The sequence below is a fragment of the Pseudorca crassidens genome, chromosome 18, assembly GCF_039906515.1.
Source record: "Pseudorca crassidens isolate mPseCra1 chromosome 18, mPseCra1.hap1, whole genome shotgun sequence".
NCBI lineage: Eukaryota > Metazoa > Chordata > Mammalia > Artiodactyla > Delphinidae > Pseudorca > Pseudorca crassidens.
In genome coordinates, this window is record NC_090313.1 from 72,602,977 (window position 1) to 72,630,625 (window position 27,649).

Here is a 27,649-nt window from a genome sequence, read left to right on the forward strand (position 1 = left end):
CAGTCTCTTGTGCATGAATTAATTGATGGAGGCAAAGTCTTTAAAATAAGGACTTGATTGTAATTTATAGCTCATTCTCATAATAGTTTCTGTATTATCCACCAATATTTTCTTAATTCAGACAAGAATCATATTATGTTTTTTTAATCTCCACCAAGCATAAAACAGAGAGATTTCCTGGGATACTTATGAGAAAAGCTGTTCTTTTTTGAAGGCGTCTACAGGGGAGATTTAAATAGTCTTTCCTCTATCAGTTTTTCATCTGCTCTGAAATGGGTTTGATTAGATCCAGGTAACAGTTCTGTATGGCGCTGGCTTGTCGAATTTGAGTACATTTGGGTCATCAGCCAATTGTTCACCTTGAACTTCATCTTTCAGCTTGTCAAAAAGTAACCTAACACTTGTCCAAGCACCAGCATGAATCACCAAAGAAGCAGAGACTGGAGGAGGCTGTCATTGCAACTGGAACCTCAAATCTGCTGCCCCCATCCAGGGACCCCTGACAGGTGGTGAAGTGTGGTACCTTTCCATACCTCACAAGGGCACAGCCTTCTGGCTCCATGGCTATGGGAGGCTTATGCTACATGGGACTCTATCTTCTAGCAAATGCACAGGGAAATTGTTTCACTCAATTCTGTGTGTGTATGTGGCTTTCCATTATAGGGCAAAACTCCGAAAAATTCATTCTCTTTCACTCAGATGCAGCTGAAGGGTACTGTGAATTTGTCTTGCTGTGACCCTTTAGAAGGAATAATTCCTAGAATTATTACCAGTACCTTTTCTTTTCCATTCCTCTCCCAAAAGTGTCCTTGTATTACATCTTGGAGCAAATGAATGAATACCTCTACTCAAAGCAAAGTGCGTGATGCCAGGTGAATCCCACCCAGGGGAAAGTTGAGTAACTCAGGACTCTCTTCTCACTGTGACTAGTTCAATGATCTCCTCTAAGACTTGGATAAATACACAGAAATACTGTTAAATTTATTGACGACCCAAAGCTGAGAGAGAGACAGAGCTAATCTACTGGATGGTATTATCAGAATTTAAAATTATTTTAACCAAATACGATAAGGATGAAAAAAATCAATGAAATGAAGTTTAGTAAGAATGAAAGCCCTGGATTTAGGTTCAGAATATTAACTTATAAGGAAAGGATGAGGAATACATGGCTTTAAAGTGGGAGGTATTGTAATATGCCAGTGGGTCAAGCATTGGTGGGCTGTGTGATACCTTGTGGTACTCAGTTCTGAGCACTTGGGACATTGTCCAGAAGAGATGCCAGGATGACAAGATATCTTGAAATGAGGTCGGATGAAGGACAGTTAAGAAAACTAGAACAGTTTACCTGGGAGAAGGGAAAACTTAATAGTCATCTTCAAATAGTTGAAAATCTGGAATTTTTGGGGGAAGTTTTGCTTGTTTTTCTTTTCCTTTTTTTAAAATTTATTTTTATTTTAATCTAAGTTACATGCAGTTGCTTGAAGAGTCAAACAGTTCTGCAAGAATCTGGACCCCTTTCTTCCTTTCTATCCCCGAAGGCCTCCACGTTTCCTTCTTTTAGATGATTATTTGGTATCTATTCCATGTCTCTAAATAGCACGTTTGCACTGCTTCTTCTTGGTTTTTCAGTTGCGGGTATGATCTTTGGACTCTGGACTTTCATTTGCTTAGACTTCTGAGTACTTAGCGTTCATATTTACCAACCATGTCAATCTCCTCTCAAGATAGTCGGCTCCACCAGATATTCACTCCAATGGTTATGCCTTCTGAAGGGCCCTGGCCGCCCTATGCCCGGTACACAGTTGCCATCTTGGGTCTGCGGGAGAGGAAAAATAATTTTTCCTAGATCCATCTAGGTTCTTAGCTGAGACCCCACCCTCCCTACCACAATAAAAGGCAGATTAACAGAAGAAAACCAGACAAATTTAATAACATGCATACCTCCCGTATACATGGGAGATACCCAGAAAAACTGAGTGAATTTTACCCCAAATGGCCCAAGTCATCACCTTCAATACCGTCTTCAGCTAAAGACAAAAGAAGATGTGGGTGGAGGAGCCAGTTATGGGAGATTATCAGGCAAAGAACAGTAAACAAGGGCAAGGTCATTACGTAGGTTTAAACCATTGCTTCCTCCTGGTGAGTGTTTCTAGGGTTTTAGAGTCATCCTCCCCTTGCCAGTACAGAGAAGGAGATACCCCTACAAATGAAGATTTCCCTTATAAATGTAAAATGCTCTTACAAAAGGGTAACTTCTACTTGGCTTTCAGAGCTTCTCCTGTGTCTGCTGTTTCTTAAAAATAATCAACCTGATATAATCCTTATGGCAAAAAGGCATATTTTGGGGTGATATATTCTGCTGCCCTTCAGGTCCTTCCTTCACCATCATCCTGAGGCTGCCATTCGCTCCTCTGCTTCTCCTTCTGCCATTTGCATCTCCTGTTTTCTTGTATCTTTTTTTCAGTTTCCCCCCTCATTTTATAGAGAAAATCCTTCAGTGGTTTCCTGAGAAGGATACATATACGGGAAGTACATTTTTGAAACTTTGCATCTTTGAAAATGACTTTATTCTACCCCCAAATTTCAATAATAGTTTATCTGGGTATAAAATTCAACACTGGAGACAATTTTCCTTTACATTTTTGAAGGGATTGCTCCACTGCGTTCTAGCTCCCAGTGCTGCTGTGGTGGAGGCCAAATCCATTACTGAGTCCTGATCCTATGCATGGTGAACTGATTTTTTCCTCCTCTGGACATTTCTAGAATCTTCTCTTTGCTCTCAATGTTTTGGAAACTATTCTCAAACTATTTATTGGATTATTTTCTGCCCTCTCTTTTCTCTTTTTGTACGTTTAGTATTTGGATACTGTACTTCCCAGATTGGTCCTGTGGTTTTCTTATCTTTTTTATTTCACATTTTTTGGTCCTTTTATTCTACTTTCTGGGAGAATATTATCTTCCAACCATTCTATTAAGTTAAATTTTTAAAATCACGATTTTAATATCCAAGAATTCTTTTTTTCTCTGGATTTTCCTCTGTAGTGGCATCTTCGTATTTAATGGATTTCATCTCTTCTCTCCAAAGAGAATAAAGGTATTGTGTCGTTGTTTTCTGCCTAGAAGGGGAAAGTACGGCTGTCAGCAATCTAGGAGGCAGTGCTGTCAGTTCTTGGGCCTGGGCGGGTGAGGATGTGGGTTCTGTTTTATGAAATATGTTGACTCAGCTTTTCCCACAGCTGATCCAAGGATTCAGTTTTTTTGGGTTTCCTAAGTCTCTAAATTTTATTGCTGCTGTTTCCTCTCATTCACCCCATCCTCGTGGGGCTGTACCTTCAAGGGAAAAAAAAATCCCTTTCCTGTTGTTTAGACGAGTGTTATTTAGGAGGGAATAAAAGTAGATGCAAGAATTCAGTCTGCTCTGTTTCCTGGAAGTGTGGAACGCCTCTTTGGAATCACCTAAGGGACTGTGTTCTGATATTTGGAAATAATCCACGTCTTTAAGGGCTGCCTTTGTGAGGTAGGGGCTCCCGTTTCCTGGGAGGCCTGAGCCAGTTTGGAACGTCTGCTCCTCAGGGATGTGGCAGAGAGGCTTCTGCTTCTCCTGGGGTGGTCACAAGTTAGAGAAGATGCCTACCTGGGACTTTCTCACTCATTTAAAACTCTGATTACATTATGCTTATTCCAGGCTTGGAGTAACGTTCATATCCAGAGATCTCTGAGAAAATGTGCTTTTGTTTTTGTTTCATTTTCCGTACAGCTTCCTCTGTACTTTGTGGAGGAATGGCCTTGGTGAAGAAGTGACACCTGGGGGCAAGCTTGCATCTTCTGGTTGTGTCATCAGAAGGTTATAGGTGATAAGAAGTCAGTCTTTAGTCATTGTCAGGGAACTGCCTCCTAGGCCTCCCTAAAACAGCAAGAGGTGGGGACGAAATCCATTTCTGGTCAAACACACATGGTCTGCATGTTCCAGCGTTTCTCAAGATAAAAAAAGGAGACCCTAAAGCCAACCCAAACTGGACGGTGACAACGCTAGAAAACAAGAGGCACTGAGAGATGCTTCTGTATCGTGGAAAGACTCTCATGTCCTGAAAGGGTTCTCCTCAGTATTCTGCCAAACGGGAATCAATCATCTGCAGCCAAATGACATATCTGACAGTGGCTGGCAGGGAAAGATGGGTATTAAGGAACTTGGAGTTACAGCGTGAGCTACTGCTAGTTGGACAGCATGACAAGAAAATAAAGCCTGTATGAAATTATATTTGGTCAATGGGCAAATTAGTGCCATTTATACAAATTTTTCTTATATTCAACTTTCCAGCCACGCAGCCATCAGGTGCGGTTGATATATACACGTGCTCACAAGTAGTTACCTGAGCACAGTCCTTCAGCCATCTCCTCCACGATGGAGAAGTTAATGTCTTATAGACAGTTTTTAAGCATTTCTAACGCTTAACTAATTTTAAGCTAAAAACGAAATCCCTAGAATTCAAGATCTGATGAAAGAGCCAGCATCCATCCATCCATCCATCCCTCATCCATGTCTACTAGGGACTCAGAAATAAGAGCTCTATTTCAGTCCTCTAGGATTTCCCAGTCTGGTGACAGAGACAGACTGGGGACAGGACATTCTGACTCAGGGCTATAGCCCCAATGTTTGAACTACGCACGGACTGCTTTGGGGATGCGTGGCTCCAGGAAGAGAGAAAGGCTTCCCTGAGGAGAAATGCTTAGTGAAGGCCCAGAAGGGCACTGTGTTCAGGCAGGAAAACCTACACAAATGCATGGCACCATGAGAGATGAGGATGCCTGTTAGAAGCCCATCTGCTTCAGAACATGGCAGGGCTTGGGGGTGTGAAAGTGCCAGGAAGAGAGAAATCTGGAAAAAGAAGCAGGGTCCTCATCCTGAAGTGTTTCGTGGGTCACACAGAAGAGTTTAGATTTTATCTGAAAGCAAAGGGGAGTCACTGCAGGATTCTGAGCCGGACAGACACATCACGGTCTCTCACAATCTCTTCTGCTACCCCTGGTCACCATCATCACCGGAGTGACTGTTCAATATGGAAGTCAGAGCAGGTCACCCACTGCTTAAAACGCTGCAGTGGGTCCACTTGCTACAAGGCCCATGTGACCAACCTCCCTTAGCTCTCTGACCTCACCCCCCTTTCATTCTCACCCTGTGTCTGTTCTGCTCCAGCCACATGGCCCTTGCCCTTCCTAGAGCCCTCCAGGTACATTCCACCTTAGGGCATGTCTCTGGCTAGTGTGTCTACAGGGAATGTGCTTCCCCCAGATATTCATGGAGTTCATTCCATCCCCTGCTCTGAGCAAATGCCAGCCTCTCACTGTGGCCTATCCTGGCCACACCACTTAAAGACACACACACACACACACACACTCGGCACTCTTGATACCCTGTACCCTGCTTGTTTTTTTCCTCTTTTCCACAGCACTTATCACCTTCCAAGATATCATACAAAACATGATGTTTATTGTCCTTCTCCTCCCATTAAACTCTAACTCTGTACGGGCAGATATCATTGCTTTGTTCACCAATGTATCCCAGCACCTAGAGCAAATACTGAATGAAGAGAAATTAGATCTTTTTTTTTTTTTTTTTTACAAAACCACCCTATGAAAATGTGGAGGTCGCTGTGCAGGGATTCGATATTAGGGCCGGGGAGGCCGGTTAGGAGTTTGCTGTGATGATGATGACGGGTTGAATGGGGCAGTGGCCATGGGGAGAGAAAGGAGGGTCCAGGTTAGAGTTATTAAAGGGACAGAGTTGTCAGGACATGGTGACCAATTATTTGGATGTGGGAGCTAAGTGATGCCATCACCACTTAGTGGAGTGCCTTCCACTCCGGAGGAGGAGAGAGGACGGCTAATTTTTGGTGGATGCCAAAGACACAAAGAGCTTAGTTTCAGACACACTTTCCTTCAGTTCTCTGTGGGGCGAGTCTTTCTGTATTGCACAGTACATATTGATTTTATAATTTATTTATTTCCCATCTATGGACAGCCCCTATGCAAACACATTCAATGTACCTCAAATTTTTACCGAAATCAAAACAGTTGGTTACAATAATTTACTGCTTATCCTATAGTCATTGGCCTTCCTTATGGTCTTACTTGAGGTTTAAAAAAACATCTGTATGAGGTATATCCAGATATCTTTCCCTTTTCTCCACTCTCCTTTTTTTTTTTGCGGTACGCGGGCCTCTCACTGCTGTGGCCTCTCCCGTTACGGAGCACAGGCTCCGGACGCACAGGCTCAGCAGCCATGGCTCATGGGCCCAGCCGCTCCGCGGCATGTGGGATCTTCCCAGACCGGGGCACGAACCCGTGTCCCCTGCATTGGCAGGCGGACTCTCAACCGCTGCCCCACCAGGGAAGCCCTCCACTGTCCACTTTTACATTGACATCCAGAGATGTAGTCTCTATATCACTACATCTCGGATGCCTCCTAACCTCCTAACTTTTCCCCAGATGATAATAATGTCCTTAACTAGTTTACTTCAGACCGGAGCAAACTCACTGCAATCCAATCCTTAGGGAAACCACTCGATTTTTTTTTTTTTTTTTTTTAATGGCCCTGGCTTCTTTCCACTTCCTCAAAGCAGTAATCTCCTCTCATGATAAACTGTACCCACTTGCTAGAAACTCAGCAACTTTGTTCTTCCTTTTCTCTGCAGCTCCCAGATGGCCACCAGCTGGTCTGGGCTATTTCTTGCATTCTAGTCCCTTTATCCCTCCTCTTGGTTTTCTTTTTGATCTCCTTGTCTCTCCCCTCCTGCTTCTAACAGGCACAATTTACCCCTCTTTGGAAGCACCTATTTTCTAAGAGAATTTGAGGATTTTTTTTAGAGCATCACCTCTTTTTTCTTCTACTTTTGTATTGTGTGGAGACCAGCTGCAGGGCTGTATGGGAGGAAAGGCTGTCTCTGAGGGCAGGATGAAGCCTCCCACGAGAAAGGGGTCAGAACAGACTGTTTCCTGACAAGGCCACTGGGGGACAAAGGGGCCAGCGTGTCCCAGAAGCCACCCCTGGGTCTGCGGGCTCTGCAGGCCACTCTTGGAGGGCGTGGTGGGAGGTGTCCCCTGGCTGACACTCTCACGGGCACCATTTGATCTCATTTCAGCGGATTTCTGTCCCCTTCCCCAGGACCAGAGAGCGTCGCACCATATTCTCAGTTGTCTTTAAACAGCTTTTAAAGGACTGTTAGTGATTTTCAAGATGACAGCCGGAAGACTGCTTGAAATGACAAATGGAAGAAATGAAGCTCAGGCGTCTGTGTCTTCGTCTGCGTTTGTTGGGCCTGTGAGCTTCCACGTTCACGTGTCTGACGGGGTGTTTCTGCGAGGTCTGTGAGGTCTGGCTGAGAGCCTGTCTGAGGGGATGGTGCCATAGCTCAGGGAGGGGGCGGCCACGCTTGGGTGTCTGAGTTGTGTCTGGGTGTGGACACGGCTCTGTGCGTGCGTGTGCACAGGGCCTGGGTGTGTGGCTGCCCACGTGCGCGGGGTCGGGGGGCACTGTGTGTGCCCCTGGCGTGTGACTGTGCTGGAGGTGACAGTGCTGGGCCTGCGCAGTGCACAGCAAGGCGGGGAACGCTTTCTAGGGCGTCTGTGAGTGTCTGCGTTGGGAGACGGTGGGATGCAACTGGGAGACCAGCGTGGGAATCTGGGGGAGACCTGTGGAGCGCTGTCGCAGGGGGCTTGGGGTATACTTTGAGGTGTCTGTGGAGGATGTGTGGGTGTCTGTAAAGCGCCTGTGTGGCGACAGTGGGGAAGGCGTGGCGTGCGTGAGCGTGAGACAGTATCTGTAGGGCGTCTGCGGGGTGAACGTGAAGATGTCTCTGCAGGTGTGGAGGACCATGGCGCATTCACGAGTGTCTGCACGTTTACCCGTGGGAATCTTGGGGGGTGTCTCTGGGGCGTCTGTGCCGAGTGTCGGTGGAGGGCTTGCTGGTGTCTGGGAGCCTCCGCAGATCTCCGTGTGCCTGCGCTGCAGCTCGTGTGTCAGGATTCACCACACCTGAAAGTGAGATGGGCTCTGAATGCTTCACCAGGACGGCCCTCACCTCCGTGCTTCTGTGTCCCCAGTGTCGCTGTGACAGGCCGAAGACAGCTATCTACTGAGGGCCCACAGTCACGAAGAGTGACAGCACAGTGACCCGGAGTGACGTCTTCCCTGAGCGATGGAGGGTGTGGTGTGCGACCTTCCCCTGAGAGGGACCTGGGCTGTGACATTCCTGAGAGGGACCTGGGGTGCGACCTCACTCCTGAGAGGGACCTGAGTTGTGACCTCCCCCTGAGATGAACCCGAGATATGCCCTCCCCGAGCGGAACCCGGGGTGTGACCTCCCCTGAGGGAGACCTGGGGTGGGACCTTCCCCCTAAAAGGAACCGGGGTGTGACCTTCCCTCTGAGAAGGACCTCAGGTTTAGGGGCCCTGGTGTGTGACCTCCCCCAGAGAGGGACGTGGGGTGTGACATCCCCTGAGAGGGAGTGGGGTGTGTGACCTCCCTGAAGCGGGAGCTGGCCAGGTCTTGCTGACTGCTGCCTGTGTGGACATGGCCGTGAGGTCTCACCCCATCCAGGGGTCTCACCCACACACCTGGGATTCTCCACTGACCACAGCTCACACTTGTCATCTCTAGGACTAACTGGTGGGGGGGGGGGTCAAGAGGAGGCACGTCTGGCACCTCTCTTTCTGGCAGTTTCCAAAAATGAGCAAAAGAGCAAAGATGCTTGGATTTCAATCCACTTGGCTTCTGCTTAAGCAGAAATGAAATGTTCTGTAGAGACTGTGGTTTTCTCGTTACCCCAGAAGTTTAAAATCAACCAGTGTTACGTCCATTCAGAGGAATCCATGTCGCCTCATCGTGAGGCCATGGGGGGCGGGGTGGGATTTACATTTAAGCCGTGGTGTTGGGCTCAGCGTTAACTCTAAGCCTTTTCTGGAAGTCTGGGCTGCCGCTTGCGTTTGCTCCCACGTTTTCAAGCGGGGGAAGGCCTCTCTCCTCCGCAGCTCCCTCCGCCCCACATCTCACAGATGCTGGGTCAGCATGGGACTCAGCAGGCCCTTCCCTGCCCGAGCCTGGAGCCGCCCTTTAGGTTGAGTGACATCCCAGAGGGGAGCCAGAGGCTGGGGCAGAGGCGAAACTGGCAGGGGAGCGTGACCGGGTTTCCTTAAGTCTGGGTCCTGGGCGCACCTGTGCTCGTCTTTAGGGTGTCCGACTCTTTCTTTTGTTTGCAAAAGCTGTTGCGTTGCTAACTTCAGTGCCAGAAGCCGGGGTGTTCCTTCCAGCCTTAGCCCTTCCCACTGACGTCAGAGTACACCTGTTTCCCAGAAGCCCCACAGACGGCCACCCCTTCACCTCCTTGTCTCACTCACACATGGGGTTTGTTGCTCCCTGGCAGGTGCTGGGACCCACCTGAGCCCGCCCCTCCCCCCAGGACACTTCGCATTTGCCTCTCGGTCAGATCACCTGGGGACTAACCTTCCTTGCCCTCCTTCTGGATACACCTGAACGACCTCATCCGAACCTCAGAGCCCCTCTGGGAGGAAAGGTGGTGCAGACATTACTGTCTCTGGGTTATGGATGAGGACACGGGGGCAGCCGTGGGGTCTCACTACAGCCAAGCCTCGGAGGACAGAGCTCGGACTGCTGTGTCCCATCACCTCACTCTCCTCTCTCGCAACCATGTCTTGAGCTCCTGCTGGGTGGCAGGTGCTATCCTCTCTAGTGGCGTTAAGTCTGTTGGAAAGATGAGGCGTATCTATAAAAGCTCCCAATGAGGAGGTGAAGAAGAAAGGCCCAGGTCAGGGACAGGTGATGATGTTGCAGAGGGAGGGCTTTGTGCGGCAATCGGGGAGGCCTCGTGGAAGAGGCGGGGTTTGATCTGAGCGCTGAAGGTGGGAGAGGGATTTGAAAAGCTGGGATGGAGGGAAGGACACATTCCCAACGTGACGTTTGTAGCCAGGCAAATATGACCTCTACCAGAGGCTGCGAGGAGATGGACTCAGCGGGCCCGCCAGTGGCAAAGAGGGGCAGAAAGAGAGGCAAAGGGAGAGGTGATGGGAAGAGAGAAATCCCTGGTGACAGGGGATTCGCTGCCAGCAGCAGAAATGTTCCAGGAGACATACGGTGTGTTGTTTTCTTGGTACCTCCTTCTCAGGCTACTTGGCAATGACAGGCTGACGCCTCACCAAACCCGTCTCCCTCTGTGCTTGTTCACCCTTCCTGACCTCCACGGCAATCGGGGTGGCACGTGCCTGATTGTGGGAATCTGGGCAGAAGTGATCCACAGCACTTCCGGGCATAGCCCAAACCATCCCCCACGGGACCCAACCTCTTCCTCAAATGCTGCCTGGGTGCAGAGGGTCCAAGGCCCAAGGGAAGCCTGGGTCCCTGCATCACCACATGGAAGCCACCCACAAGTACAGGCAGTGAGCTGTTACATGAGCCGGAAATACATTTCTAATGTGAGAAGCCACTGCATGTAGGGGCTTGTTTGTTACAGCAGCGTGTCCACCCTGACTGACACAGGCGGATGATGTTTTATCCGATACTCTGAAGATTTTATGTTTAGTTGCAATGTCCATCCTGACTTTCTGTGACTAGTATTGGTTTCACTGCTCTATCCTCTGAACACAGCAGAATGATCTGATCCATCCTCAGAAAACGTTTCTTGAATGAATGAATAAATGTACCAACTTTGGAGGTCCGTAGTGGTATCCAGGAGAGGGGAACATCAGAGCAGAGCAGGCAAATGAGTACAGCAGGGGGTGGGAATGGGAAAATTAGAAAGAAGAAGAGAAAGCAAAGCCAACCCCTAAGCTAATGTAAGAGCATTTTCTGGGTTTATTCTTTTACCCCATGGCAACAGTTACATAAAGAGATTATGTCCTTGCTTTAAAAAAAAAAGTGCTATTCTCCTTCATTTAGAAATTAGACTTAAACTTCAATATTTACCTTAATAGTTCACCGACAGAAGCCAAAAACAGAATGTTCACACATCCCTGCAACACAGTTTAAAAAAGAAAAGAAAAATAAATTCCCTTCAGAAGTAAAAAGCCAACACATTCCATTTATTTCCTGCACACTAAATGCTTGTGTTCCCTCGGCAGAAACAACAAGCAATCATTTTCCATTTAAAAGGGAGTAGATAGTTTTCAGGTGTCTCTGTTTCTCGCCAAACAGCTGGGCCTTCATATCCAGCAAGTGGAGCTGCCATAACCTTGAGTGGAACATGAGCTTGGACAGGCCGCCCTGTCCAAATGCTCAGACCGGGGTCACAGGGAGCTCCGTATTGCATGTGACCATGCACTTGGAGGACCTTGATCACTCCGGGACACTTCTCCCAGCGGCCTGCACTTGGAACAGCATTTGACACAGAGAAAGACACTTGCATAACAGCAGGCGTGTAGAATAGCAGAGCTTGCTGTCTCTCATATGAAATCAACACTGCTAGTTTGTGGATGGTGTCCCATGATGAAATATCTCCTTGAATAAGTGCCAGGCACTGCTCTAATGAGCTGCTTTGCATGCCTTATCTCATTAAATGTTCACAAGAATCCTCTGGGGTAGGCGATTTTATTATTTCCATTTTACAGATGAGAAGACTGAGGCAGAAAGAGCTTGAGTGGCATGCCCAAGGTAACAGAAGTCTTAAGTGGTATAAGCTCTGGGCTTGGTACATTTCACGCGGTCTCTGAGCTCAGGTGGATCAGTGCTGGATCGAGCTATGGTCTTAGCTGAGTTCACAGTCTGTGGAGTTCACAGTAGGTCATGTCATTTTCTTGCTGGATACAAAAGGCATCTCAGTGTGTTGTTTTTTTTGGTTTTTTTTAACCTTAGTATGACATACACCCAAAATTCTGCGTCATGTGTCTTTTGTAATATTTTTCCAGTGCATAGTCTATTAATGAGAATTACATTAGTGTCACTGGGTTCTGTCACTTTTTCCTGCGATTACAGTACCATTTAGAAACTCATTTTATTTCAAGAAATCGCGGTATACTCTTGCCCTCTTTCCACATCTCTCCTAGTCAATGTGTCATTTTCTTCCCCCACGTTCCCTCCTCAGAGCCCTGCAATCTGGCTTGTCTCCCTGTTCCTCCACTGACATTTTTCTCGCTACAGGCTCCATTTCTAATACATCAAATGCAGTTGTCTCAGTCTCTCATCGTCCCCGAGTTCCCTGGGTGTTCAGCTACTAATGAGCTCTTTCCTCCAGGACACGTCTCCTCCCATGGCTTCTTCTGGTTCCTTGCCCCTCTCAGCTCCTTCCTCGTGCCTCTAAGGTGGGGGTCTTAGCCCTCTGCTCTTTTCTTCCAAAACATACGCTCTCTCTTTCTCTCATGCTCCTGTAGTATCATAGCTGAGCTGTCTTCCCTGAGCTAGTGGCGCCCACGACTGCAGCTCTGCCCTGAATCCCGAGCTGGGATTGCAGTTTCCCACACGACCCTGCATGTGTAGGACGTCACATCCTCCACATGTATAAGCCACACCGATTAGCCCATCGGGCTGGAACACAGCTCCCCTTCTGAGAGGCTCCGTAGCCCCTGGGGCCTGCTAGTCTCTTGGCATCTTGAGGACCTACAGTTGGGTCTGGATGAAATGAGAAGGGCTGAGGAAGCCCGGCTCATAAAGAGTGCTCCATAAAAACGGTTTTCTTGCACTCTCCTTCCCCCTCGCCCCCTCCTTCCCTCCCTCCCTCCCTCCCAGTGTTTACCTAGGCATCAGGCAGTCTTGTGGGGAAGGGAGTACCAGCCTTATTCTACCCCATCCATCCTGGGGCCACCTCCACTTAACCCCTCATCCATCGGGCCTGGAACAGTGCGGGGCTTGGACCCTGCCTCCCAGCCCCGGCTTCTCCACTTAACCACCCTATTCCCTGGCACCAGGTAAGTCTTTCTAACCCACGGCTCTCCCTCTGCCACTTTCCTGCTAAAGAAATCACGATGGTTCCCCGTTACCAATTAGATTAGGTAAAAACCCTTTAGCTTGATTTCAAGATTCTCCATCAGTGGGGCTCCTCGTTCATTCAACATTTCCACCCCTACACCGCAAAGTGGGAGCTCTTCCCTCCAGTCCGCCCAGCTGCCCCGCCTCCTGATCTGCCCCTGTCTCTATGTCTTGCTCATATCAGATCTCTTCCTCTACCCAGAGTTTATATTTCCTTCAGGATCTCGCCCATCCATTGATTGCCTTGTCTCTCCCAGTCCAAAATGTTCTTCATTCCCTCTGAATTCCTCTAGCATTTATAGTCAAGACTGTGCATCCTTGAACTACCATTAGTAGGGTTTGTTGAATTCCTACAGTGTACAAAATTGATTCAATCTCTACTAAAACTAACTCCAATAGGTACATAAATGTCCACCCAGTTTTGCAGATGAGAAAACTGAGGTGCAGAAGGTGAATTTGCCCCAAACTGCATCTGGGATTTGAACCCAGGAAATTTGACTCCAAAGCCCACATACCTCCAAATTGCCCTGTGCTAACTACTCTGTATTTGTTTCTTTTTGTCTCCTAAAGGATTCAACGGCAAAGATCATTTACTGTACTTTTTTTTTTTTTTTCTTTTCCACTGGGCCTAGCTAAGGGTGGAGCACATGGTATTTATTTAATAAACACTCACCTTTTTGGCTTCTGACTTCTAGGCTTAAAGATACTGTGACCCCAAATGAGTTAAGCAGTTGGTGAAACCAGTGGTCACAGCAGGGTTATTTGCTTCATAAACTGCAGATGATAAGACCAGGCCACGGTGACCAGTGACATCCTGACAATAAAGTGCTTAGCCTTTTCCTTTGGAAAAAAAGAAAACCAACGTAGAAGAAAACAAAACAAAACCTGAGTGCTCATTGCTCATCTGAAATCATTTTGCTTCCGACTCTTATTCGAACAGTCCCAGGGGCTTTGTTGACATTATCTGCTAATGACTGTAATCCCTCTTTCCAAAAGGAGAGAGGCACCAAGCTGTTAAGCAACACCTTTCTGTCCACAGAGGTCTGAGGTCACCGCCCTACTTGCTGCCAGGCCTCTGGGTGCATTTCTAAAGGGTAATATTTACAGTGTTGGATGGCTGGGCATGGTGGAGCTTAATGGGATTCTTAATAAAGGAGGCTTTCATTAAGACGGGGAGCACAGGCAAGGTGCCCTTGCTTTTGAGGAAAGGACGGCCCAGCACAAGACGAATGCTCCTTCCGGGCTTGAAATCATGCAGGTCAAGTGCCTTGTCATGCATTAACAGGCTTTTTAAGTTCCCAGGCAGATTGAGAGGAACGGCTTAGATAAATGAAAGCAGAGGAATCATGCGATCTGTCTTGGTAGCAGCAAACACTGAGACACAGCAGCTGCATTTAAACAGAGCAATTTGCTAAATGAGTGGTCGGCTCCGTTCCAGATGGCCAACGTGACACGGGGCTTGGCGGAAGCCTTTATTCAGCCCTGCATCTGTCTAGACTGAGACGTGAAAGGCCAGGTTATACTTGCTGCTGCTGCAGCAGCTTTGAAACTCTTACATAAAACCTGCTCAGTATCACCAATGAGGCAGCTTGGCCGGAGACCAGCTGGAGAGGAGTCTGCAGCATGGCGTGCGTGCAGCCTCACGGAAAGCCAGCTTCTCTGCTGAATGATGGCCAGATCGGGACGGGGGCTCCTCTCTGTGCCCCTCCGCCTGCTGTACCACTGCGCCCACCTCCCACGTGCAGGGAGGCCGGTGATCTTAATAGGAGGAAGCACCAGGATAAGGTCAGAAAGCAGAAATAGTGGTTGTGTTCTATGTGCCTTCTTTAGGTGTACTTTTCAATCATTTCCCATGTCTTTTGCCTTGGTTCTTCTGGTTAGGTTGTCAAGTTCCCAACATGGCTGAAAGAATCTTCTGAGCTTTGCCTACGACCCCAATTTGTTTTCCCTTCTCCTTGCCTCTAGCACCTAATTCAGTCCTACTCCGGCACCTCCTTAGAGATGATACCTCAGAGATATTGGCTGAGGAGGCCGGGGGTAGACCAGATGACCACTCAGTTCTGGGGCTTCTGGGTCCATGAGACACGTTGACTGACTGACTTAAACTAGGTCAGGCAAAATGGAGCCATCTGATGGGCGTCTTGCCCAACTTTAAAAACCAGGCGGCCACAGAGCTTCATTGGGCTGGTATGAGGACCTACAGGAAGGCAGCTCTACTGACCTATTTCTCTCTGATAAGTTGTACCCCGCGCCTATTTAATTTTTATTATTGGATTGAAAATTTCCATGGGTTGAGGCTTTCACTGTGTTCTTCAGCAGCCATTCAAGTCTCACGGCTGGAATGTTCTGACCGGTCAGTAAACAAGCCTGCTTCCTGCTCCCCCTGCACCCCACCCCATCCCCAGGGCCCAGAACCCACTGGGCCTTCACACTGGACAGCAGCTTCGTTTGTTTCTGACTAAGGAGGAAAAGTTTAACCTGTTGAATCAGCGGCAGAACTTCCTGTGACATTCTGGGGGAAAACTACAGTTTGCTTAGGAGGAACTCAGAAGCATTCACTTACTGCGGTTTCTGATCTACACAGACGTGGAAAAATTTGAGTTCTGCTCTATGCTGACACACCAAAGCTCTCTCACCAATATTTTTCTCTCTTAGAAGTTTCCTATCATCAGGACTATGTCTACCCTATAGTCAGCCCGAAATAAATGAATTAAATGAACAGGGCTGTCCTAGGGGGAATATAGCACTACCCCCATGCTAATCTCACCCAGGTACCACTTCTTATGTAACCATCTCTGCCCAGTTTCCTCATCTGTACCACTAAGCACAGAAAATAATTCGAGGGACTTTTTTTTTTTTTCAGTTCTCCCAAGAATGGCACATAGCTAGCATCATTCTAGATGCACAGGTGAAAAGCTAATCCCTCCATACAAGGGATGCTCTGGACGTGACTGGCCTAGACCTTATTAACTGAGGTCTTTGTGGCAAGAGTCCAGGCTATGGAAAGGGAGTTATTCTAGTATCTACAATATTCTAGTGGTAGATATGCCAAAAGATCAGAACAATGATGTCACTTAACTCTGAAATAGTTACACATCTGTTCAGGTCCTTGCAATGTGCAAATAGCTTAGAAAGGGTATAAAAGTAGATTATTAACCTTCTTAAGAAACAGGTTTCTTCAGACTCATGGACAGAGAGAACAGACGTGGTTGCCAAGGGGTTTGAAGTGGGGGATGGAAAGGAATGACTGGGAGTTTGGGATTAGCAGATGTAAACTATTATACACAGGATGGATAAACAACAAGGTCCTACTGTATAGCACAGGGAACTGTATTCAATATCCTGTGATAAACAATAATGGAAAAGAATGTGAAAAAAGAATGTCTATACGTGTATATAACTGAGTCACTTTGCTGTACAGCAGAGATTGGTACAACATTGTAAAGCAACTATACTTCAATTTTTAAAAATTAAAAAAAAATCAGATTTCTTAGTATGCTGAATGCAACACTGATGAGTATTATCAAATGATCTTTAAGTGTGTAATCCTGGGCCAGATGCAATAAAGAAAGAAGCCCAAGGATAGTCACTCATTGAGACAGCCTTTTGTGGTACGACGATGATGAATCAAGTTTCCCTTGTCTTTGCCAGCAGGTCGCCAGTGTAGCTTCCCTTATGCTGAGCATGTCCCCGATTCCAGGGATATGCACCCGTCAAGAAATATGCAGATTGTGAAGGCCTTGAAAGCTGCCAAAGGGTGGTTAGGTGACCTTAGGTGATCAGACAGGCAGAGCCGGTGCTTCTACTCGATAAATAAAGTTACTTCTCTCTGAGGCACAACTCATAACTTTGCTAGATGGCAACATGAGCTCTCGAACGCTACCTTCACTGTAAGCCTTTCTGCAGCCTAAAGAATATTTGGTTTTTAAAATGAGCATCATATGAAGGCTCAATACTGTTTGAAAATGTCGAGACTTTTTAACATTCAAATACAGCTGCACAAAAGAGCGACCCATGATTGACATTTTATCTTATTAAAGTGCTGTTAATTAAGAACCACAGCCACGAGCAAAAGCGACGAAAGCCGCAGACCCCGCAAACTATTCCTGAAACAAAAGCACAACTCTGATTTGCTTAGAACCTAAATCAAAGGAACACGGTGTACGGGCTCATCCACTTCCGGTCCACTAGGGGGCAGTGAATGATCGAGTTTCCCCCAGGCGGCTGTCACGACGGTTGCTGTATACGCACCTGAAGTGTGGCAGGCCTTGTACGCAAAGTGAGCAGTGCGGCAGCGATGACAGGTGCAGGGAGCATCCAGCTAGTGCTACCAGCACAGTCTGTCAGAAGGATGAAGTGAAATGAATCATTTGCATTTTTTGCCAATGAACTTGCATTATAATGAACAGGCAGTGTCGCCCGGATGGGCCCTGGCGTCGCCTCCCTGGCTTCTGCTGGACCGCCGCCAGTCACCAGGCTGGACGGCACCCAGGACTAGAGCGCGGGGGACAGACAGAGCCCGGGAGCCGGATTTAACAGTCGCCTGGGGCTGGTGACCACAGGGGCACGAATGACCCTGCGGGGATGGGGTGGGTTTCCCTCTCCCATCCCATCCCGGTGCCAGCGTCCACTGGGGGCAAATTCCAGGCCTGGACGCTGCACAACACACATCCAGGGACACCATTCATGTCGCAGCCTGTGTGAGTGGCGCCCCCCTGGAGTTGGGCAGTGAGCGCAGACTCCCTGCTCCCGCTGTGCAGGGCCCTGGACTGTGGGTCTCTGTAGGAGTGCCCATCTGCCCTCTCACGGCTCCTCAATTTTAAAAACCTGCCTTAAAGGGCTCTAGGGCAAATAGAAAGGTGACACCCGAGCAAAATCAGAAATTGGGACCAGTGCATTCCAGTGTCTGCCACGTTCCCTCTTCCTTCTTCCTCTGTCCCACTCTCTGATCCAAGAATCTGGCACCCTCCTGATGGTTTGTCTTTTTCCTGTTCCAGTGTGCTCTTCAAAAAGATTCTAGGACATCACACCGTCAACTTCAGTTGCATTTACATCACTCTGTCTCCTCTTCCACCAGAATTTGCATTTAAACCTTACTTCTAATTGTGAAGCAAGATCCAGAGAAGGATTCCTCCCTCCTGGCCCCTTTCCTGCTGGCCTTGATTAACAGGAGCCTCCCCTGCCCAATGGGAGGCAAACCAAACGTGCGTTTCCCCCTGTGCTCCCGCTTTAAAGCTTTCCGAGTGATTCCTTCATTCCCAGCCCCATTTCTCCACACATGTACCTGGAACATCCCTTTCGTTTTACTTAAAAACCAGTAAAGCACAGTGCTTAAATGCAGGTTCAGATCAGACTGCTTGGGTTCAAATCCCAGCTCTGTCACCTCCGAGCAGCATGTAAACGGGAAATTGCATGACTGCTCTGTGCCTCACTGCCTCCGTTCTCACAGAGGGCAGTAAGAACATCGCCTGGTGGCGGTGGTGTGAGGATTGAAGGCACCGAGCACAGCACCGGGCAGAGGCCAGCACGCCGTACGTGTTAACTTCTCAGTGTTTTGTATATTTGCCATAATGCAGTATTTCCTCTTCTCTTTCCTCTTCTTGCACCTCGGCTTCAAGACACAGATGCTCCCACCCGCTTCCCTCCCCCTTGCTTCTCCCTGAAAGGATGGCAGATGGTCTTCTGGCCTCTGAATCAGTGCCGACTGCCCCCTCCTGCCCTCTCCTGCCCCCCGCACACCTACCTGATCATCACCATAGAGAAGCAGGCACTTGTCAGGATCCTCGTAACTAAAGCAAAGAACGAAAAAAGAAATCATCTTCAGACATCAAGAACAACAACAGCGCAGGGGAGGGGGAGATCTGACGAGTGTCCTTTATGTCACGTCTGTGTTCTATTTGCAGAACAGTCTTGGAAATAGGCACTTGTTTACTTCGCCCAGATCAGAAGTGATTTCAGATTTCTCTTCGTTTAATCATCTCCTTCCACTGTGCAGGTTCATAATTAAAATAAGAAATTTATTTATAAAACCAGTGCTGGAGCTGAGAGCTAACTATATAAAGAGATGCTTAGGCTGATGAACCCTCTGTCACGTAGACCCCAAACTGCATCGACCAGCCTGGAAGGAGAGGCAGGGACTTCCCTGACATGGTCAGCATCTCCCTTGCCAGACGGGAGATGGAGGGAGTGAGGAAGGAGAGACTGGCTTCCCGATCCTAGTGTACAAGATGGAGAGCGGCCAGATTTTCATGGGGAAATGCTACACCACCCCACTTTGGGTAAATGGCTGGCTCCACGGGTAGGGTGCCCACTGGCTGGTGCCAGGACCAGAGGGAGGGAAACAGCTGCGGACGGAAGAAGACTTGAGCATGGGTGGAGTTGGCTGGGAGAGGGGATGAAGGGGCCAAGAAAGAGTAGAAGGAGGGGGTGGGGACAGTGGGCAGCGAAGTGGCAAGACCTTGACTGGGTGACCTTTCCCAGCGACCCCTCAAATCTCAGTATCTACAAAAATCATTAACTGCTTGGTGCGTTGGGTTTCTTGTCAAAGCCAGTAAAGTGGCCTGGTAGATACAAGAGGTGAAGGCCTGCCGGTGTCTGGGAAGTATCAACACTACAGCTGCAAGGCTTGTTTGACATTATGTGGCTACGTTGCATTTTTTTTGAGGAGTATAGTTGATGTACAATATGATGTTAGTTTCAGGTGTACTGCATAATGACTTGACACTTGCATACATTATGAAATGATCACCAGAAGTCTAATAACCATCTGTCCCCATACATGGCTACATTAAATTTGACAAATAATTTGTCACTTTGCATTAGATTTAATTTATTGCTCTTTTTATTTCCAAAGACAGAAGGGACCTACTAGACACATTTCTTTCCAGTGTCAGTATCAGAAATCTGTATGTGTCTTAAACACCTTAGTTGTTTTCTTATGGACACTGTGAAGTGGCCAATGAATGCCGTCTTCCTCTTTGTTCTGGATTCTAGGAAACTCAAAGAAAAAGATGCTCTTCGTTTAAAAACATTGTTTAGGGTATTATGAAGTATATTTTGTTCATTGACTCTGTCTTCCTATATATATTTTTTCCCTTCACCTTCATTCATCTGTGTGCATGTGTATTACATTTTATTCTATTCTCTATCCATTGCTGAAAGTGTCCTCAAATCCTCTTTTAGACAATGCAGTTATTAATAAACAAAAACACAAATGAATAGATTTTTGCCTATCCTGGAAGTTCTTACACTTTAATCTTTTATTGCACAGAACTTTCCTCAAGTTTTGCTCTCATATCTGTTGGTTAATCTTTTCTGGACTTCTGTCCTTAGAGTTCTGCTTTTGCAAAAGACTTTGCTTCACCCTCATTTTATTAAGATGTTCTCTTATATTTTCTTCTAGTATCTACTTTAAAAATATTTAGATTTTTATTCGGAATCTATTTTTATGTATACTGTAATTTAAGGACTTAATTTTTTCCCTTAACAAAAAGCTAAAAATTATTTGTTAGACTGTTCTCCCACTAATCTGAAATGTTTGTTTAATCAAATACTACCTTCCCTTTATACATAGGTCTGTCATCGACTTATTTGTCTCTCCTTTGTACCAGTATCTTTTCTCTTTCATTTACTTTAACTTAACAGCTTGCTTTGATACCCAGTAATTCCAGTCTTTTCTCCTTATTCTTTTTCAACATTTTCTTGGCTATTTTCACATATTTACTCTTCCAGATGAACTTTAGAATCAACTTGTTGAGCTTCAAAGCAATCTCTTAGATATTTTGATTGAAATTCCACTGAAGTTGACATTTAATTTGGGGAGAGGTAAAATCTTCACAATATTAAAATTTCCCATTGAGGAACATAGTTCCTTTCCCTTTTTTTTTTTTTTTTTTTTTTTTTTGCGGTACGCGGGCCTCTCACTGTTGTGGCCTCTCCCGTCGCGGAGCACAGGCTCCGGACGCGCAGGCTCAGCGGCCACGGCTCACGGGCCCAGCCGCTCCGCGGCATGTGGGATCTTCCCGGACCGGGGCACGAACCCGTGTCCCCTGCATCGGCAGGCGGACTCTCAACCACTATGCCACCAGGGAAGCCCCTTATATTTTTATAGAAGATTTAAAATATAAAATTCAACTCCTTGCACACATTGCCATTCTCCCCAGCACAACACTTTTCAGAATTCTTGGGATTTGAATATCATAAATAATCTGCCCAGTCTACTGGTTTCTCATTTGCTTGACCTACCTTTTAATAGTCTTGTCTTCTACCGTATTTCAGCCACTCACTGCCACGGTCGTACCCTTGATTTTGTTAGTAATACCTGGAACCCCTCCAGGATCTCCATTTCAAACATCCTACCTCCAGTCTTTCTAATGTATTCGCACTATACTCCAGCTTTAACTTAGGACTTTCAATCCATTGATCCTAACACATTTTCACTGCCCCTGACCCTTCCATGCCTCATTTTCCTTCATATCTGGCTTAAATTCCATGGTCAGTTATAACCACTTCCTCTGTATACCCCCAACTCTCTCTTTTGTTGTTGCTGTTCTTTCTTGGCAAAAGTACACCCCTGATTCAACCTGACTTTCCACCCACCCTCTGCATGCACGCATGTGAAAATGTGGCTGGAGACGAACCACACCGCTGTGCTGAGTGGTCCGACTCCAAATCCATGACCACAAACCACAAATAAGTTCTTAGTGCTTCCTGGCGGCCATCCCTCATCTCCCACTCTCCAAGACCATGTCACACTTCCTCTTTTCTCTGAAAATCTCCAACGCTTCTTCCCAATGTCCATTCTCAGATGAGGATCTTGCTTCCTGAGTCATACATCCTTGCCTGCAACCCCTGTGGCTCACTGGTGTTTTTCCCTCCCCCAGCAGTGTCTAGTGAGCGTTGCCTATCCCCCCACCCACGAACTTTCTAGTACCTTCCATGCTATATTTGTTCTCCTTGGCCCTCACTCCCTAACTCACTCCTTATTGAGCTTGTACATTGCCTGTCTCCTTCCACGAGGATGGAAGTCCCCTGAGAGCAGAGCTTTTATCTGTTTCTTTTCCTGCTGGGTTCCCAGCACCCAAACAATGCCAGGCGCGCATGTGTGGATGGGACTTCCTTAGAAGGCACCCTTTACAGAGTTCTCTGTGATCAGCCCCCACACTTGTCACCATGAGCCTAGACTAGAACACTGTCCAGCACTACTGGATGCCGTGGGTTGGCCTGCACTCTGCACCCACGGTCCTCAGGGCGGCCCTCATTCACCCTCGCCTGCTTTGTCTCCAAGCCTCAGCCAATATCGCAGCCTCACCTGGACGTCACAGGGCTCCCAGCACACACTCCCCACTGCCCGTGGCCTCCTTGATTTCTGGACCTCCGTCACCCAGCCAAACTCAGGGCAGCCTCTCGCCCGCCCTCGACTCTGTCATCCTGTTGAATGAATGTTGGTGACCAGCCCAGTGTCTGTCACTGGCTAGGCACTCCCCCCACGCCATTCATTCCTTCATTCTTCAAATAGTTATTGGCTATATACCAGGTGCCCAGTGCTGTTCTAGGCTGATGGAATATAATAGAGAAGGTCTTGCCGTTGTGGAGCTCATATTCTAATGGGCAGGAGATAATAAACAAACAGCCACATCAATACATCACGTGTCAGATAATGCTAATTGCTATGGAGATAAATAAAGCAGGGTGAAGGAATAAGCAAATTTGGGTCTGGGGGTGGGAGAGTGTATTTTCATGGTCAGAGAGGCCTCTCGGAGAAGTGGGTGACACTGGATTGAACCACATGGATTTCAGAAAAGAAGGTCACTCCTGGGGGTGATGATGGCAAATGCAAAGGCCCTGAGGTGCACGTGTGCTTGGGGTGTGCAAAGAGCAGTAAGGCATGCAGAGACCTGGAGCAGGGTGGGCAAGCAGGAGGGTCCTAGTGGGGACAGAGTAAAGGGAGGAGGATTTCCCCCAGAGCCGAAGGAGAGCCTCCTTGGGCTGGGGGAAGAGTAAGAGCAAAAGAACCACAAGGGAGGGGCAGGAAGAGAGGGCTGAGGGTCCTAGTGGGCACGCAGCCCAGCTTCCCAGAGGGGCTGCCTGGGGAGCAGTGGTTCCCCAGGAACGTGAGAAAAGTGGCTGCGTGGAGCTCCAGACAGACGTGCCACCTGGTGCAGTCTTGTGTACGAGACAGCCTCAGACGTGAAGGGGCCTTGGTGACGGCTTCCCACCAGTGCGCCCCCCGAACTCTGGCACTCTGTGGGTGGGGGAACCCCTGCAGTGACTGATATTATGGTGGGTGCTCAGAATAGAATTGAACTCGAGTTTTGGAAACTAAAGTAAGTTATCCTTCTTGCACATCCAAGGTTACAGACTAAGATTCACACTTGCTCCGTTATTCTAAGTACATTAAGATCAGGGGAAACAAAGTGTCGTGCACCGCTGGCTTATCTTTCACAAATTGTTGCCCTTGGATGTTGGCATATTTTTCTTACAACAAGACTTTAAAGAATGGAGAGAGTTGCCTGAAGTGGAGATCTCTGCTCTGCTGTGGCTTACCCTGAAAGGAGGCTCCGAGCCTGCCTCAAAGTGTGAAATCGCCAACTTCTCTAAGAGAGAGACTCCAGTGGTATTTCTGCCAAAAAAAAAAAAAAAAGAAAGAAAGAAAATCCCAGAAATACATCCATCCTGAATATCAGAGCCCAGAAATTATTCATATCACTCTGCAGCTCTGGCAAGAGACCAAATTCCTGGAATTCGAGGCATCCGAATCATTTCATTGTGCCTCAGTAACAGCGATAGACATGGGCGATAACCATCTAGAAGGATTGAGTTTTTCAGAGGGACTATCTTTGATTTTTTTTTAAGATGAAAAAAGGTCCAATTTAGGACTGATAATTTCCTCCCTTCTTCAGAAATCTCTCTAGCTAATCTGTATGTTTTAATCTCAGTAAGGGCAGCAAGGCTCTCATCTCATTTAAGAGTTAGGTTTAGAGGAATCTTATCCAACTAGCTGCAGCCCAGGGATTCAGGAGAGCATTTTTTCACATCTAATAACCTGAAGCTTTCATACAGTGCTTAGGACAGGGCCCCAGACCCAGGGCGTACTCAGCATATGCCGCTGGAAAGAACAGGGGGGCCAGGAAATTGGAAGCACCCAGCAGGGCTTGGACTGGCTCCAGATTTCATTTCTTTGAACCTTTCTAAATTGCAAAGCATTGTGATAAGTGAGTCAATTTCTGACAAGTCTTAGTATTCTAAATCCTAATGACCTTACCATCTCCATATTTTTTCCGTCCGGATCACAGTGAGCTAAAGCGTAGAATACATCTCCTGGTTTCCCCCTTCAAAATGGAGAGGATTGTGGAGTCCAGTTATGAAAGGTGATGGGGAGACTGAGGCCAATGACAACTGTCCACAAGGGCTCATCAGTGTTTCTGTTTTTAGGTGGCAAAAGAGAGAAAGGCCAGTAAGATAAGAGATCACACTGAACGTGTCCCTAGTTATTGACGTTAGATTCTTCCTCTCTAGATATCAGCCTTCCAGGAATAAAATAAGTGGATCATCAAGGCTCCCAATTCATAACTCAGCTCAGGAAAGAAGGCAGCTGTTTATACTCAGTGCATGCTTGACCTGGACCAGTGGATTGTACTAAGGCACTGAAGGGTGGCTGGGATTCTGTCACTTATGTGAGAAGTCTCATCTGCGGCATCATGGGGATGCCATTATGGGATGAACCATATCTTGAGAGAGCCAGGCATGTCTTAACATCAACCTGGATGAAACCCAGAAAACAATGGTGATTCTGATCACTTTCGTACTTCAAAGAAGCTGGGAGGGAGTGCAGATCATGTGACAAGCATCAGTGTCCAAAAAGGCCTCGACCCACTGGGATACGGGCCCAATATCATTGATATTTGTTCAAGAGTGTAAGCAGAGCATAATCAAAGCTGTCTAGAGTTTGTGGGCCAAGTTGCAAAGAGGAGAGACTGGAGGCTGTGAGCCAATCAACTAGAACATGCAAGCAACTGCTCCCACCCACACTGGGGCAGTGACTACAGAAATGAGAGGAGAAAAGGGACAAGAATTCGTTAGTGATTGGAAGTAAAAGATGAGGAAGAGAGGAAGCAACCACAGGGAATTCCAAGGTTCTCAATTTGAATGATGAGATGGAGGCTGTAATCAGGACAGAAAACATAGGAAACACCGCAGAATCTGGGCGGGGGTGGGGGAGGGGGGGAGGGCTGTTGTATTTTGACACTTCAGTTTTGAAAGGCCTGTAGGATACCCACTCAAAGATGAACCTAGGGGCTTCCCTGGTGGCGCAGTGGTTAAGAATCCGCCTGCCAATGCAGGGGACACGGGTTCGAGCCCTGGTCCAGGAAGATCCCACATGCCACGGAGCAACTAAGCCCGTGCGCCACAACTCCTGAGCCTGCGCTCTAGAGTCTGTGAGCCACAACTACTGAGCCTGCGTGCCGCAACTACTGAAGCCCACACGCCTAGAGCCTGTGCTCCGCAACAAGAGAAGCCACTGCAGTGTGCCACCGCAGTGTGCCACTGCAGCACACTGCAATGAAGAGTAGCCCTCGCTCACTGCAACTAGAGAAAGCCTGTGCGCAGCAACAAAGACCCAACACAGCCATAAATAAATAAATAAAAATTTATAAAAGAAAAAAAAAAGATGAAGCTAGGATTTAGAGGACAGGGGTCAAGAAGTAGATTTAAAATCATACCAAAGCCATAAAAAGGAAAGATAATACTGAAGGAGATAATGTGGTGAAGGAGAAGGCCAAGGCTAGGACTTGAGGGGCTCTCAATGTGAGAGGGAAGAGGAGGACAAAGACAGGAGGAGTTGGAGAACCAGGGAGGGATTTACTGCAAAGGTCAAGGGAAGAAAAAGTATATGTCACACAGGTTGGTATAATGAAGACTCAATAGAGGGAAAAGATTTGTCTCTTAGGATGTTATTGTATTAGGTTCAGTGAGAGATAGTGAAGGCTGGCAGTGATGGTGTCATGGGCACATGGCAGAGGATGAGGGACAGGATGCTGTGAGTCCCTGAACGTGCAGGGTGAGGTGTAACTTTACACCTGAAGGAACTAAAAAAAAGAACAAACTAAGCCCAAAGTTGGCAGAAGGAAGGAAATAACAAAGACTAGAAAAGAAATAAACAAAACAAAAAACCAATAAAACTGAGGGGTTTTTTTAAAGATTAACAATATTTGCAAACCTTTAGCCAGATTAACTAAGACAAAAAGAGAGAAGACTGAAATAAATAACATTAAAAATGAAAGAAGAGACATCACAAATGATACAACAGAAATAAAAAGGGTCACAAGAGACTACTATGAACAATTATATGCCAACAACTGGATAACCTAAAAGAAATGGACAAATTCCTAGAAACAAAATCTACCAAGACTAAATCATGAAGAAATACATAGTCTGACCAGACATATAACTAGTATAGAAATTGAATTGAAAGCCCAGGACCAGATGACTTCACTGGTGAATTCTACCAAACATTTAAAAAAAGAAGACCAGTCTTTCTCAAAAACTTCCAAAAAATTGAAGAGCAGAGAACACTTCCAAACTCATTTTATAAGGCCAGCATTATCCTGATATCATAGCCAGACAGAGACACCACAAGAAAAGAATACAACAGGCCAACATCCCCGATGAACCTAGACACAAAAATCCTCAACAAAATACTAGCAAACTAAATCCAACAGCACACTGAAATGAATGATGGTTCAAGGTACAGAAATCAATTAATGTGACACATCACATTAACAGAATGAAGGATAAAAATCACATGATTGTCTCAATAGATGCAGAAGAAGTGTTTGACAAAATTCAAAATTCTTTCATGATAAAAACTCTCAACAAACTAGGAATAGAAGGAAAGTATCTCAACATAATAAAGTTTTCTTCCAAGAAATCCTCTGGGGTAGTAATGTCGTATCCCTCAGTACAGTGGGTTTTTTCCCCTTCTTCTATTGTTAGTTTACTTTATGTTCAAAGAGGGCAATGTCTTGCCCTAGGTTAGCAGACAAATTAGCAGTAAATCAAGCTGAGATTTAAAAAATACTTATTTTTTACATATTTATTTAATCAAAAAATAGCTATTGAACGTCTTCTATGATCTAAGGGCTCTATTAGGCAGATACATTTATCACTCATCAAAAGTATTTCTCTTGCCTTCCTGTTTTGTTTTTATAGCTAAGAGTTTTAAGGCTGAGACATACCTTAGAGTGTGTCTACAAGGGTGTAAAAGCACCAGAAAAGAAGTTGTGTGTGAAATTGTATATTAAAGGTAATAATAGAGTGAGTTTTGCACGTGGCAATTAGTTTACAATGTGCTCCCACAAATGCACTCAGACACCATGATTAATGCTCCCTGGAGCCTTCAGTCTCTGTAACTAGCTGTCATTGTACTTACCAGAACACTATTCTCCCAGGATATTATGATAAATACCACGTTGGTTCTAATATTGCTGTAAGTGATTAGGTCTGGGTGTGAGAGGGGGTGGTAAGATGAAATGGAGATAAAATGCAAAGTTTACGTTCTGTCTGCTTAGCTGGAATTCAGTAAGAAACCAAGCCAGCAATCCTTATGTGAGGTTTTGGGGTGACACAGAGACATCCCACCCACCCCACAACACATACCCATGCCCGCTCTGTGGGGG

The 27,649-nt window shown here is 46.7% G+C and overlaps 2 long non-coding RNA genes across 4 annotated transcripts in view; one reads left to right on the top strand and one right to left on the bottom strand.

Annotated features, from left to right (window-relative positions):
- The window catches only part of LOC137211244 (uncharacterized), a 98,362-nt gene that overhangs the window by 48,092 nt on the left and 22,621 nt on the right, over window positions 1-27,649 (top strand). The window lies entirely within an intron of this gene.
- Window positions 1,017-19,011, bottom strand: LOC137211031 (uncharacterized). The gene is made up of 3 exons (XR_010936868.1): window positions 18,715-19,011; window positions 10,977-11,023; window positions 1,017-1,816 (listed from the first exon to the last, which is right to left on the bottom strand). It is a non-coding gene; the product is annotated as an uncharacterized lncRNA (long non-coding RNA).